General features: G+C 45.7%; 1 pseudogene across 1 annotated transcript in view; it reads right to left on the reverse strand.

Moving 5' to 3' along the window:
- The window catches only part of LOC310775884 (E3 ubiquitin-protein ligase pellino homolog 1 pseudogene), a 41,596-nt pseudogene extending 39,102 nt beyond the window's left edge, over positions 1-2,494 (reverse strand). Inside the window, exon 1 of the transcript in view lies at positions 2,282-2,494. The product of the transcript in view is annotated as an E3 ubiquitin-protein ligase pellino homolog 1 pseudogene (transcript). The remainder of the gene's footprint in view (positions 1-2,281) is intronic.
- Positions 2,495-15,727: the final 13,233 nt, after the last annotated feature.

Raw genomic sequence — 15,727 nt, forward strand, 5'->3', positions numbered from 1 at the left:
AGGCCAAGTCGCGCCAAGCCAGGGGGGCCAAGAAGGCCAAGTTAAATGGTGAGGCGCCAAGGCGGCCAAGTAGGCCAAGCTGGGAAGCGCCAAGTCAGGTAAAGGCGAGGTGCCAAGGCGGCCAAGTAGGCCAAGCTGGGAAGCACCAAGTCAGGTGAAGGCGAGGCGCCAAGGCAGGGCCAAGTAGGCCAAGTTGGGAAGCGCCAGGTTAAATCGCGAGGTGCCAAGGCGGCCAGGTAGGCCAAGCTGGGAAGCGCTATCGCGAGGTGCCATGGCAGCCAAGTAGGCCAAGCCGGGAAGCGCCAAGTTAAACATTAACGTATCAAGATCGAAGGCCCGACCGAGTTGGGAAGCACCAGCCGCAAATAGCTGTAAGTCGCTAAAAGGTCGAAGGCCAGAAAAGTACAATCAACTACCGGCGCCTGCAGATCTCAATTAACCTCCGGTAATCAGATCTTCCTTTTGGGGGATCTCCTAGCCTACGCAGATGCCCTCCTCTTGCCTCAAGAGCAGCGCCACTGGCCAATGGAGTCATGTGCCAAAGTATTTGCCATGCATGCCGATTGTTAATTAAAGTTTGTTAAATCCTACCAACTGGCCTCTCATGATTGAATTGTATTGTATTGGTATTGAAGCCAGCTGACCGTGACCTCTTCTAAAAAGCCTGATAGATATGGGAAAGACTTTCTCTTTAAAAAGGAAACTGAAAAGGAGTTAGCTGAAAATAAGGATACAGTTTTTTAGTTTTTCAGTTAAATTTGACAATAATAATTGTTCGACAAATATTAATGAAATGGTTAACTCGTTGAGTATTCGTATATAAGTGGTTGAACATTTGTAAAGCATAGGTTGAGTGCATAGCTCATGTTCAACTAATTAATTCTGAGAATCGCTGATAATTAGAAGGTTCAACAAATATTAATTAAATAGTTTACAACTTGTTTGTTGAATATTCGTGAAACATCTGTAAAGCATAGGTTGTGTGCATAGTTCAAGTTCAACTAATTTATTATGAAAATATGTAGATTTGTTCATGAATTGTCACATATACTCTATAAATCATCTGTTAAACATCTACAAACGAAGCTGAATTGATGAATTGTTGAATGTCCAATAAGCTGTTGAAACCTTACTAATCTGTAGACTATCTGTAGGCGGACTATCCAAGTAAAGTGTTACCAATTATACATAAGTGGCTAGTAGTTGCTTCTTAAGTATTTTTTTTAAATGAGGAGATGGAGGGTGAACTTTTTGTATATTCGTCGAGCTCGTTCCAGATCTGCGGGCCCCTACACGCAACACTATGTGTACACGTCGAAAGCAAATTTCTGAAAAATGGTGGTCTGACAAAAGAAAAGCCGCAATATGGCTCAGCGAAACGTTGCTGTTGGTATGCATTGTTGCATTGACTGGATATAGGTTTGAAAAATACTATTCAACATTAATTGCACCGTCACGGGTGCGTCCTGGTAGCTCACCTGGTAGCACGCACGAAGGCCCAGCCCTTCGCCCGGCCGACCCGGGTTCGGATCCGACCTGCGGTCCTTTGCTGCATGTCATCCCCTCTCCCCTCTCTCTCCCCACCTTTCCTGTCTGCCTACTGTCCTATATAAAGATAAATAAAGGTGAAAATGCCCAAAACATAATAAAAAAATAAAAATAAAAATAATAACGAAAAAAAACACCCCCGGTGTGACTGATATGTGGATATAACATACAAGGCCACAATTATGTACAACAATATTTATCGGTTTTGTTTGGTGTGTTCTATCTGTGTGTATGCATGTGTGTGTGTGTGTGTGTGTGTGTGTGTGTGTGTGTGTGTGTGTGTGTGTGTGCATGTGTCTATGTGTAGGAAATCTCTCGAGACAGACTTTCGACTTGCATTGAAAAACCGCACTCGCACACATGCTGCGCTTTACGCGATCAAAATGAAGTTAACGTGACCGGTGTGTAGTCAAAACTTACCATTTTCAGCGTATAGCAAGTTGCTATTTGCTACTAGCAACGAGCTAGTTATTGTTGTTTCATAGCGACGGAGGGATTTGAGAGCGACACGCAGGGAGCGGAAAAGAAATGCATTAATGGGCGGAGCCGGTCGGTTGGAGCCAATGGCAGAGCTTGCAGGGAGCGGAAAGGGATTTTCTTCCGCTGCTGACCGCGCCTCTTGAGTTCCTGTTGCACCACATTGAAACGGGGCTGCTGCCCCCAGAGGTTAGAGGAAAAACATTTTCTGTTTGTTTAACCAATGGGTTCCCAGATTGATGTGTAAGCCACCCACCATGTTGCCGCGCTGCTGAGCTGATCTGGTTTCCCGCAGTGTGAAGACGTTTCCGCAGACTGAGATCTCCCTCCACATGCCAGGTCTGGAGTCCTGCGTGAAGCCGTGGGGCGGGTGCATCACCAGGACGCCGTTAGTGGTCAGACCGTCCATCTGCCCCTCGTGCGTCCGCCACTTCGCTGCCTTCTCCTGCAGGGGGTTAGAATGAGACATGTTTCGTCTCTCCAGCACACCAAAAGATGACTTCATCTTTAGAGTCCCTGAAAACCAAATTCAGAACTTTGTTTCTAAACACATTACAAGTTGCTGAAAACATGTGAAAATCTAATTTAGTCTAATTTAGTACTGAATGGTGGAGTTAGACCAGGGATGGGCAACTTTGATGATAGATCGAGGGCCACAAAAAAAAAATCCTCGCTACCAGAGGGCCAGATTCAAGATTTTTATTGTCACTCCATGGTACAAGTATCACGTGTGAAATTCTTGTGCTGTGGACTCCGTTTACAACATAGTACAAATGTAACAGGGCATATGAGTGCAAAAACAGCAAGAGACACAACAACAATAAGGCAGTATAGTGATAAGACAAGTCAGAGACAGTGGCATATTCACTGCACATGTCGTGTGCATACTTTAGACGTGCTTAAACATTTTAAATTCGACGTATTTGACATACAGGTGCAAATAGCATGTACCTTATTAAACATACAATTAAACATTAGACATACGTAATGGTAGCAGCTACAGTACGGTACAGTACGGCTACTACACTATTTGTGTATATTAAGGAGTCTCGTGGCCTGCGGGAAGAAACTGTTCCTCAAGCGATTTGTGTGTGCTTTTGGAACCCTGTATCTCCTCCCTGAGGGTAACAGGGAGAACAGGCTGTTGTGGGGATGGTTTGTGTCTTTGATGATCTTCAGGGACCTCCTGAGGCACCGCTGTTTATACAGTTCATGCAGTTCTGGCAACTCACATCCTGTTACGTGCTGGGCCGCGCGTCTCACTCTCCGTAGCGCCCTGCGGTCCATGGTGGTACAGTTCCCGTACCAGGTGGTGAAGCAGCCAGTCAGCAGGCTTTCAATGGTGCCTCTGTAGAAGTCCCTAAGGATTTCTGGCCTTAGCCCAAATTTCTTCAGGCACCTGAGTCCGTGTATTCGCTGTTGGGCCTTTTTGACAACCGTGGCGGTGTGACCGGCCCACGTCAGGTCCTGGTGGATGTTGACTCCCAGGTACTTGAAGCTGTCCACCCTTTCCACCACTGTGCCGTTGATGGTGATTGGGAGGTGTGCGCCCCCCCCCTCCTGTACCATTGTTCCAGGGCCCCCACCTCCTCTCTGTAGGCCGTCTCGTCGCCCCCCGAGATCAGCCCCACGACTGCTGTGTCGTCTGCAAACTTCACGATGGTGTTCGAAGTTTGAGTCGCCACGCAGTCGTGGGTGTAGAGGTCGTACCAGAAGGGGCTGGAGACGCACCCCTGGGGCGCTCCTATGCTGATGGTCAGTGGGGAGGAGGTGAGGTTGCCCACCCTCACCACCTGGCGGCGGTCTGTCAGGAAATCCAGGATCCAGTCACACATTGCTGTGTTTAGTCCCAGGTCCTTGAGCTTGCGTACCAGCCTGGAGGGTACTATGGTGTTGAATGCTGAGCTGTAGTCCACGGCCAGATTGTGACCGTGCGCTTCCACCAGTAGCCTACTGTAACACCATCACTCCCAATTATAGCTACTAATTTGATGAAAAAGACTGGTAGCTAATCATAAGTTTATTATACCAACATTTATATTTTTATGTAACTAAAACTACTACTGACAACCGGTCCGCGACTTTTTTTTCCATGTATCTACCGGTCCGTGGCGCAAAAATGTTGGGAACCCCTGGTCTAACCTAACCTAACCAAAGACGTCGGCCTTGTAAAAAAAAAAAATTGACCCAGGGCGAGGTCTCTGGATGACATCCTGGAGAGACTTAGCATGGCCCCTCCCCTAACACTATAGAAGGTATTCACTGAATTGTGTTGCTAGGGAACAGTTGGGAACCTAGCTTACGTCCTGTCAGTTATTGTACTAGCAAACACTGCAGCAGAAGTCAGCTGGGGGGAATTTAGAATGTTAATGTTGCCGAGTTGAAGGTTGAAGTGCCTCTACCCACCGCCCGCATCTGGCAGTGTCAGGTTATCTCTACCCTGGAATTTCAAAAAAATGCATCTCAGAATGTATCAAGTGGCACAGCGCTGGAAGGAGGAGAGGTGGGGCGGGGTGGAGCACAGCGAGCACTTCAGCAGACACGCCCAATACACTTTCAGAGAAGAGAATACTGCTTATTTTGTCATGGTTTTGAAACCTAATGTCACAAGAGCAGTCATGAGGGTTAGGCTACAGCACACACGTGAACAGTCATGAGGCTTAGGCTACAGCACACACGTGAACAGTCATGAGGGTTAGACTACAGCACACACATGAACAGTCATGAGGGTTAGGCTACAGCACACACATGATCAGTCATGAGGGTTAGGCTACAGCACACACATGAACAGTCATGAGGGTTAGACTACAGCACACACATGAACAGTCATGAGGGTTAGACTACAGCACACACATGAACAGTCATGAGGGTTAGGCTACAGCACACACATGAACAGTCATGAGGGTTAGGCCACACACGTGAACAGTCATGAGGGTTAGGCTACAGCACACACATGAACAGTCATGAGGGTTAGGCTACAGCACACACATGAACAGTCATGAGGGTTAGGCTACAGCACACACATGAACAGTCATGAGGGTTAGACTACAGCACACACATGAACAGTCATGAGGGTTAGACTACAGCACACACATGAACAGTCATGAGGGTTAGGCTACAGCACACACATGAACAGTCATGAGGGTTAGGCTACAGCACACACATGATCAGTCATGAGGGTTAGGCTACAGCACACACATGAACAGTCATGAGGGTTAGGCTACAGCACACACATGAACAGTCATGAGGGTTAGGCTACAGCACACACATGAACAGTCATGAGGGTTAGGCTACAGCACACACATGATCAGTCATGAGGGTTAGGCTACAGCACACACATGATCAGTCATGAGGGTTAGACTACAGCACACACATGAACAGTCATGAGGGTTAGGCTACACCACACACATGAACAGTCATGAGGGTTAGGCTACAGCACACACATGAACAGTCATGAGGGTTAGGCTACAGCACACACATGAGCAGTCATGAGGGTTAGGCTACAGCACACACGTGATCAGTCATGAGGGTTAGGCTACAGCACACACGTGAACAGACATGAGGGTTAGGCTACAGCACACACGTGATCAGTCATGAGGGTTAGGCTACAGCACACACATGAGCAGTCATGAGGGTTAGGCTACAGCACACACGTGATCAGTCATGAGGGTTAGGCTACAGCACACACGTGAACAGACATGAGGGTTAGACTACAGCACACACATGATCAGTCATGAGGGTTAGGCTACAGCACACACGTGAACAGTCATGAGGGTTAGGCTACAGCACACACATGAACAGACATGAGGGTTAGGCTACAGCACACACACGACAGTCATGAGGGTTAGGCTACAGCACACACGTGAACAGTCATGAGGGTTAGGCTACAGCACACACATGAACAGTCATGAGGGTTAGGTTACAGCACACACATGATCAGTCATGAGGGTTAGACTACAGCACACACATGAGCAGTCATGAGGGTTAGGCTACAGCACACACGTGAACAGTCATGAGGGTTAGGCTACAGCACACATGTGAACAGTCATGAGGGTTAGGCTACAGCACACACATGAACAGTCATGAGCGTTAGGCTACAGCACACACATGAACAGACATGAGGGTTAGGCTACAGCACACACACGACAGTCATGAGGGTTAGGCTACAGCACACACGTGAACAGTCATGAGGGTTAGGCTACAGCACACACATGAACAGTCATGAGGGTTAGGCTACAGCACACACATGAACAGTCATGAGGGTTAGGCTACAGCACACACATGAACAGTCATGAGGGTTAGACTACAGCACACACATGAACAGTCATGAGGGTTAGGTTACAGCACACACATGATCAGTCATGAGGGTTAGACTACAGCACACACATGAGCAGTCATTAGGGTTAGGCTACAGCACACACGTGAACAGTCATGAGGGTTAGGCTACAGCACACATGTGAACAGTCATGAGGGTTAGGCTACAGCACACACATGAACAGTCATGAGCGTTAGGCTACAGCACACACATGAACAGACATGAGGGTTAGGCTACAGCACACACATGACAGTCATGAGGGTTAGGCTACAGCACACACGTGAACAGTCATGAGGGTTAGGCTACAGCACACACATGAACAGTCATGAGGGTTAGGTTACAGCACACACATGATCAGTCATGAGGGTTAGACTACAGCACACACATGAGCAGTCATGAGGGTTAGGCTACAGCACACACGTGAACAGTCATGAGGGTTAGGCTACAGCACACATGTGAACAGTCATGAGGGTTAGGCTACAGCACACACATGAACAGACATGAGGGTTAGACTACAGCACACACGTGAACAGTCATGATGGTTAGGCTACAGCACACACATGATCAGTCATGAGGGTTAGGCTACAGCACACACATGAACAGTCATGAGGGTTATGAACAGTCATGAGGGTTATCAGATCGGCAATACGTCATTTTGTATGCGGCTCATGGTCGCGCCCCCTTTTAGGGGGAAAACACAAGCCACTCGCCGTTGACTTCAATGTAAAATAGCAGTACCAAAAGATATATATAGAAAAATAACTGAATTTATTTTGTTTAATAATGACCCAAAGACACCATGACATGACAATAATATTAAACTCGGCCAGCCATACAATGCGCAAGATACATGGGAAATATTACTTTGACCCATCTACATGTAAAATCATGTAATTCATGAACCCGTCTGTGACCTAATTCCATTGCTAATTTAGCCTTCCGACATGAAATGCTGTTGTAGTGGAGCCCAGCGTCGTTGTAGGCTACTTGGCTCAGGCTGGACTGCCATAACATGTGACATGAGTCACATGATTTTAGATGGGTCAAAGTCATATTTCCGATGTACTTGCGCATTCTATCGCCAGACGAGTTGTAATATATTGTTTGTGGACACATTGTGGAGTTAGAGGGAGCACCAACAACATCTTTGAACAACACCAACACGTCTTTGTTTTAATTTTGTTGGGCTCCACAATCATTTCGAGGATTCGAGGCAACCCATTTAGCAGCATCTGAGAGAGGTGCCTGTCTGAACGAGGTTCAGCTGCCTGAACGTGAACTGGAAGTCAAATCAAGTTCGGAGTGGCGGACCTTATGAAAATCGGAGTGGCGGGATTTCTGAGTGGCAATATTTCTGAGTGCCGATATTTCTGAGTGGCGGAACGTCGGAGTGGCAGCACGTCGGAATGGGCGCATGTAACCATGTATGTGTGTCTGTGCTTGGTGCAACAATACCACAGACAGCATCATGTTCAGTTGACATTAAAGTATCTTATCTTTAATCATATCCATAACGTTACTCTCATGGAGCTGTATCTCATGTTCAGATGACATTATAGTATCGTATCTTTAATCATGCATAATGTTACTCTCATGGAGCTGTGCACAGATAGTCCATGGGCCAAAGCCCCAAATTTCACTCATTGGTATCACTCAAGGTGGCAAAATCTAGTCACATTTTTTGAAAAGGTACATGTCCATAGATGATATTTTGGTATGATAACCTTTGCTAAGTGGTAGCTTTGTCACAGTTATCAGCACATGAAGTTAACCACCCCCTACAATAAATTGGTATCTAGGCGCTGGTGCATATCCTACTTTAGGCTCATTTTCAGGACCTTTACTCATGTTTTATGAAGGCATGGTTGGTCTAATTTTAAAGGGTAGACTCATAGGTTCATTTAAGCACAGTTGTGAGTTTGTCTAATAAACATAGAGGTCACATGGGCTCTTCAAAGTGTCAACAACATTCGTTTAACCACCATTTCCGCCTAAACTATAGTCTTTATTTGAACATTATGACATGTAGGAACATCACTGACACAAATAACAAAACCTGAAATACTCACAGGACTGTAACAATTGAGGAAATGTATAATCTTCCCATATTATCCCACTATGAAGGCTGATTGTGGGATTTTGATGGGCCCGGGCCAGAATTTTCACTAATTGGTACCATCCAAGTTGACAAATTCTAGTTTTGTATTTTGAAAAGGTCTGTACCTTTAGATGATATTTCAACTTGATAAACCTTCCCAAGTGGTATATTAGTCACAGTTAACCCTCAATGACACCAAACATTGATCCAAAGAAAGAGACAATCTTGTCACTTTATTTGAACAGAACACCACTATCACAAATATAATATTAAACCGTAAAAAAAAATCTTACTTTTTTCCCAATTTTTTTATCCCCCATTAGTGCTCATTTTTAATTTATTTATCCTGGTTGCTGCTCCACCCTCTGCCGATCTGGGGAGAGCTGAAACTGGCTCCATGCTTCCTCCGAGACATGGGCAGTGTAGCCAGTCACTTCTTTTCACCTGACAGGGGAAGCTTCACCGGTAGGTCATAGCACGTGGGATGATCACGCTATTCCAATGAGTTCCCCTCCCTCCGAACAGGCGCCCTGAACGACCAGAGGAGGCACCACTTCAGTGACCAGGATATTGCATGTTTTGGTGAGGGGTTCCTATATGAAGGAAACCCCCAGGGGGCACGGGGAGAACATGCAAACTCCACACAGAAAGGCCCTTTTGACGACCCCACCCGGGCGGTGGCCACTCGAGGACATTTGGTGCAGAGCAGCAGGTAGCAAAGATTGTTGGCATCACATACACTGGATGACGGTGCATACGTCCTGCAGACAAATTATTCCATATTGGAAAGATTATGGTAGACCAGACAATTGAGGAGACCATAAACAAGGACAATCAGACTGCTGGAGGAACCAAGGGTTTCAGCCTGAAAGCTGGTGCAGTCACTTCAGACAGAAGTCAGTATCTGAGGCAGCTCAGGAACATGCAAGTCCACATACTGTTTCAGTCATCACGATCTACAGAAGCCCAGAATAGAGAAGGATAGGGCAGATGTGAATGCCTTTGTAGAGCTTATGGAGAAAAGCTGGGTAAACCCTCTAGGTCCAGATCAGTCTAATATCATCAGCCTTTCCACAGGAATTGCTGTGTCACCAAGTCAAGTCAGTCAAGTCAAGTGTATTTGTATAGCCCTAATTCACAAGCATGTCTCAGGACTTCACATAAAATATGTCTAGCTAATTCTAGCTACCACAACAGTAGCAATTACAGTAGTAATAATAACACATTGAACAATCATATGATAGAGTCAAGTTTTAGTGAGCAGGAAAGGCGGCATGTGGAGATTGTAGTGTATTGCCTACATGCTATTGTTTCTGTTTACAAGTGAATGACGTCATCCTCATGCGTCTGTAATGCGACTCTTCAAACTACTCAAGTAAAGACGATAAAACGTGTCTGCCGACTCTTTGTTATTTTGTGTTAACTAATAAGACGAAAACACAACAGTGGCAACGAGGATCAACTAAAAATAGAAAGGAACGATGTGCGACAACGTTTACCGGACAAGCTGCACGGGAACGAACTCTGTGGATGTAACAAGTTGCCGCGGATCTGAAGGGAGATTCACGCGGGGCTTTCGCAGCACATGGCCGAGCATCTGGAAGGGGACGTATCGGTATTGAGTGACGAGTCTACCGTGTCAGAGAGTGAACCGGAGAAAATGGCTGGTTATATTGGGAAAATAGACATTTTTGACAGCACTACAGATGATTGGAATATCTACTGTGAGAGGCTGGAGCAGTATTTTGAGGCCAATGACATCAAGGATGTAAAGTTTGTGCCAGTGCTGCTAAGCTCTATGGGAGGAAAAGCCTACAGTTTGTTAAGGAGTCTGACTGCCCCACTTAAGCCAGCCGAGTTGGATTATGCGGCTCTGGTAAGAACAATGAGAGATCATTTGACACCTAAACCGCTGGTGATTGCAGAACGTTTTCGATTTTACAAACGCAACCAGCATGAGGGAGAGTCCATTGGAGCATATGTTTGCAGATTTAATGAGACTCTCTGAACATTGCGAGTTTGGACAGGGACTGAACGATGCTTTGAGAGACCGTCTGGTATGCGGACTACTGAATGGAGGGATTCAGAAGGAATTGTTAACAGAAGAGAGACTTGAGTTTAAACGAGCTTTTGACGTCGCCGTCTCCATGGAAACAGCCGCAAAGGATGCTGTAGAGCTACAGTCAGGAGTGAAAACGACTGTAAATGTGAACAAAATGACAGTTGTGAACAAACAGAAAGGAAAAAGCCAGACTGAGCTCTGTTATCGATGTGGAAGAGGATCACACACACCATCTGAATGCAGATTCAAAAATGAAAAGTGCAATAAATGCAACAAAGTTGGACACATTCAGCGTGTATGTCGCTCTGGTAAATTCAAAGCATACACATCAGAGAAAAAGTCATATAGAGACACTAAGAAGGGAAATGTGCATGCAGTCACAGACATATCAGATGAAGACAGTGACACTGGAATTGCTAACTTGGAGATCTACAATATAAGAGATGAGCTCACACTGGATAATGGATGTATCATGTGGGGCCTTAGAGTCATCATACCTTCCAAGCTGAGAGCAAGAGTTTTGGAGGAGCTTCATGTTGGTCATTTAGGCGTTGCAAAGATGAAGGCACTGGCAAGAAGTTTCTTATGGTGGCCAGGCCTAGACCAGCAGATTGAGGAGCTCGCCATGCGTTGCCCAGGTTGTCAACATGTGCAAAAGATGCCAAAAGCTCCCCCTCTCCATCCCTGGGAATGGCCAGCAAAGCCATGGCAGAGGATTCATGTTGATTTTGCAGGACCTTTCATGAACACAACCTTCCTGGTGGTGGTGGATGCATGTTCAAAATGGCCAGAGGTATTCACCATGAGCTCCACCACATCAGCTCACACCATTCAGGTACTGAGAGAACTGTTTTCCAGAACTGGGGTCCCAGAGCAGCTAGTCAGCGACAATGGGCCACAGTTTACTTCGGAGGAGTTTGGAACATTTCTAAAGTACAACGGGATCAGACACAACACCTCCGCTCCATTCCACCCTTCTACAAATGGCTTGGCTGAGAGGTTTGTGCAGAGCTTGAAAAATGCACTACGAGCAATGGTTAATGACCACACCACACTGCAGCAGAAGCTTGCCAACTTCTTGTTTGCATACCGCAATGCAACTCACTCCACAACAAACCAGACCCCTGCTATGCTGTTTCTGGGACGTTCCTTGCGTTCTCGACTGGATTTGTTGAGACCAAACCTTCGTAGGAGTGTACAGGAGAAACAGATGCAGCAATGTCAGGATCAAGGGATGCCTCGGGAACTGGAGGCAGGAGAGACTGTGCTCGCCAGAGATTACAGAGGGCAGCGCAAATGGATAACTGCCAAAGTTAAAGAGCGGACTGGACCTCTCTCCTATAGAGTAGAGCAGAGGTTCTCAAATGTTTTTCAGCCAAGGACCCCTTACAAGATAGAAAATATACCGCGGACCCCCTCATTCTGATTTGTGATTTTGGGCTAAGCTTAATTGTTTCCACGGTAACGTGCTTGACTTTTAATTTGATAGGTTTGTTATTAGAATGTAATCCATGAACCATTTTAGATTTAAAGCATAAACTATTTTCGTTGAACTATGAAGATTTTGCAAAAAAAAAAAAAAATTTTTTTTTTTATTACATTACATTTACATTACGTCATTTAGCAGACGCTTTTGTTTTGTCCAAAGCGACTTACAATATCACAATTTGTCAACAGTCCAGAAAACCACTATGCAACACAATAAATGACAGCCAAGATATTTTGATAGACTAGCACCATGTAGGAAGTAGTTTGAGAAGGAATAAGTAACATGTAGCATTTTCTTTTTAATTTTTTTTTTTTTTTTTTTTTTACTGACCCCCTGGCAAAGTGCCACGGACCCCTGGGGGTCCGCGGACCCCCATTTGAGAACCACTGCAGTAGAGACTACTCCTGGAGTCATCTGGAGACGTCATATTGACCAGTTGAGAAGATCTGGAGCTGCACCTCAGAAGGAGTTGCCAGATGTTGGTACAGCACCTGCCGTGCCATCTGAACCTCCATCGGCTGCAGAAAATGTGACTGAGGAACCAGAGGTTGCATCTCCACCTGTACTGCAACCCTCACCTGTCCAGGCAGTTCCGCCTGATAAAGAAAGACGTTACCCTACTCGAGCACATAAGCCACCACAGCGCCTTGATTTGTAAAGAAAACATAATTGGCAAATAATAGTAATAATAGCTGTGTGGCCTGTATATAGTTCACGTAAGAGTAAAAAAAAGCAGAGACTGGAATAACAGGCGTACATACTGTTTATTTGTTTTTTGATTAGTACTTTCTGTCTAAGCGGGGAGGAGATGTAGTGTATTGCCTACATGCTATTGTTTCTGTTTACAAGTGAATGACGTCATCCTCATGCGTCTGTAATGCGACTCTTCAAACTACTCAAGTAAAGACGATAAAACGTGTCTGCCGACTGTTTGTTATTTTGTGTTAACTAATAAGACGAAAACACAACAGAGATGATGAGAGAGGAAAGAGAGATGATGAGACGCAGATCAAAGGACAAAAGCAACGGCAAACAGGTTTGCAGTGTTGGGAAAGTTACTGAAAATTGGTAATTAGTTACAGTTACTAGTTACTTCTCTCAAAAGGTAATTTAATTACTTTAAAGTTACCAGTTACTTCAAAGTAATTAGTTACTAGGGAAAGTAACTTTTGCGTTACTTTTAAAAGTCTGCTTCGATTGTTATTAATGCACACATTATGTTAGTGTTGCTGTGCCACAGTGTGGCATTGAACATTCACTTATTGGGGAGGCTTATAGCCTATCAAGGTCATGAGCCTCTGGGGCTCTGGCTGCAGCTCTCTCCCCGGACTAGGTCTGAGGATCAGAAACTGGGTAATCCTCTGAAGTTGTCCGTTATTTTCATGTCCTAAAGTAACTAGTAACTAGCCCAGTTACTATTTTAGTAACTGTAACTGAGTTACTGAATTTGAAAAAGTAATTAGTTAGATTACTAGTTACTGAAAAAAGTAGTTAAGTTACAGTAACTAGTTACTTAGTAACTAGTTACTCCCAACACTGCAGGTTTGTGATTAGACTTTATTAACGAGGCTCATTGTGCGGACATCACAAACATGTTTAAATAATAAGGCAGTAGCATTTATTCACTGATTCTCTGAACACACTATCTGACTGCTGCGTCACACATCTCTGTGCTCGACAGGAAGCAGCCACCGACACACACGCGCTCGCGGGCGCACACACACGCACACACACGCACGCACACACACACACACACACACACACACACACACACACACACACACACACACGCACACATGTTCCAACCCCAAACGACAGTTGAGCGTGCCTCTATCAGCCGGAAGCTCTCATCTTGGTTAAGCGTAAATGTCAAACTGCATGTTCCACGGTAAATACGTCAACACTTTAACCACAGTCTGAGATTAAGATGAAAGATTCAACCGGACGGACAAACCCTCTTTAGTGTCATAAACACCCTTTGGGACACACACACACACACACACACACACACACACACACACACACACACACACACACACAGACACACACACACACACACACACACACACACAGACACACACATGCACGACAGCCAGTACACACACAGACACACATGCACACACACACATGCACGACAGCCAGTACACACACACACACACACACACACACAGGCATGCTTTGGAGGCACCGTGAAATGTGTCCTCTGCATTTGAGCCATCCTGGCTCGTCCTCCATGGTTCAGGTCAGGAGCGGTGGGCAGCTGCAGTGAAGCGCCCGGGGACCAACTTCTTCCAACCGCCGCTGCCCGCTGGTTAGACAACGACCTCCTGCATGTTTTTAGTGGGGGCTTATATATGGAGGAACCCCAGGGAGCACGGGGAGAACATGCAAACTCCACACTGACAGCAGACAGGGCAGATTTAAGACTTCTTACATAATTAAAATGCCAGCATGAAATGATGAAAGGCTATCACAATATAACGTAATAGTGTGAAAATGTAACAGTCGTAAATATCTATTATAAAAACAAGTGGGCAATGTTTGTTTGTTCTCTGTTTAAATTTTTGCCCCACTGATGATATCATAGGAGGCATTGTGACATCACTGATGATTCCATCAGTGATGTCATAAGACTGATGATGTCATCAGTGATGTCATAAGAGCCAAATCATCTTATGACATCACTGATGATGACATAGGCACTGATGTAAACGTAAGGGGCACACACATGCGTGCATGTAAACTTCAGGGCAATAACATTTTGTGAGTAACACACACCTGTGTGCACCAATAGAGCAGACGAGGCCACCTAGCAGCCAAACTGCGGGCAAGGCCACGCAGCGGCCGAGCTGCGTATGCGAGCTGCAGGCCGGGCGAGGCCACGCAGCCGCGCACCGGTCGAGCTAGCAAGCCCACGCAGCGGACGAGCTCAGCTATCAAGGAATCTTGTTGGCAAGATGCCAGTATAAAAGGTTACTACCCTTATGCTTATGGAACTTTGTTTGACTGCAGTAACAGATCAAGTCCCTGTTCCGTTTGGTCATGTCCAGCTCACATCAACCCAAGGCAGTTAGCTCCTGGCTCATGCTAACGTTAGTATCCACGTCCCCGCAGCCAACGTAAGCCAAAACACCACCAAACAGGTCACAATAATGTTCGCTAATTTGTCCAGAATCCTTCCCAGCTGTTTCGAGGATGATCTGGCCGATAAATTGTCTACGTTTTCAAGTGACTTTTATCAGCTAACGTTACAACGCAACTAACACCACCTCTGGTGTCATTGTTTTAGCCAGGCAGCTGCTAGGCACATGTGAGTACAGTGCACGCACGCCAGCTTGAGCACATGCTGCCTGCAGTTACTCTAATGGCCACCAGTGTCAGTCAGTAAGAGTCAGAAGTTACAGAAGGGGCCTTTAAAACTGACATACTATAAAGTGTCAGTGTGTGCAGAACAGATGTAGGATATTCACCTTATGTTCAGACCTAACAGTGGGCCAAATACTTCCGGGGTCCACCTAACACTTCCGGTGGTCACGGCGCCAAAATACAAACAACGCCGAAGAAGAGAGTCAGTGCAGCGCTAGCAGTAAACAAAGAACGTAGCCTACTACACTACAAGCAAGCGGAGTATCCACTGTTAGCCGCCAGGTTAGATAACGTTATCGTCGACAATGCCGAGCAGCACGCCATGTTCCGTCAAAGGGTGCTACAATAATTCGATTAAGCGAAAACTGTTTT

Source organism: Poromitra crassiceps (genome assembly GCF_964638095.1).
Source record: "Poromitra crassiceps genome assembly, chromosome: 4".
Classification (NCBI taxonomy): domain Eukaryota; kingdom Metazoa; phylum Chordata; class Actinopteri; order Beryciformes; family Melamphaidae; genus Poromitra; species Poromitra crassiceps.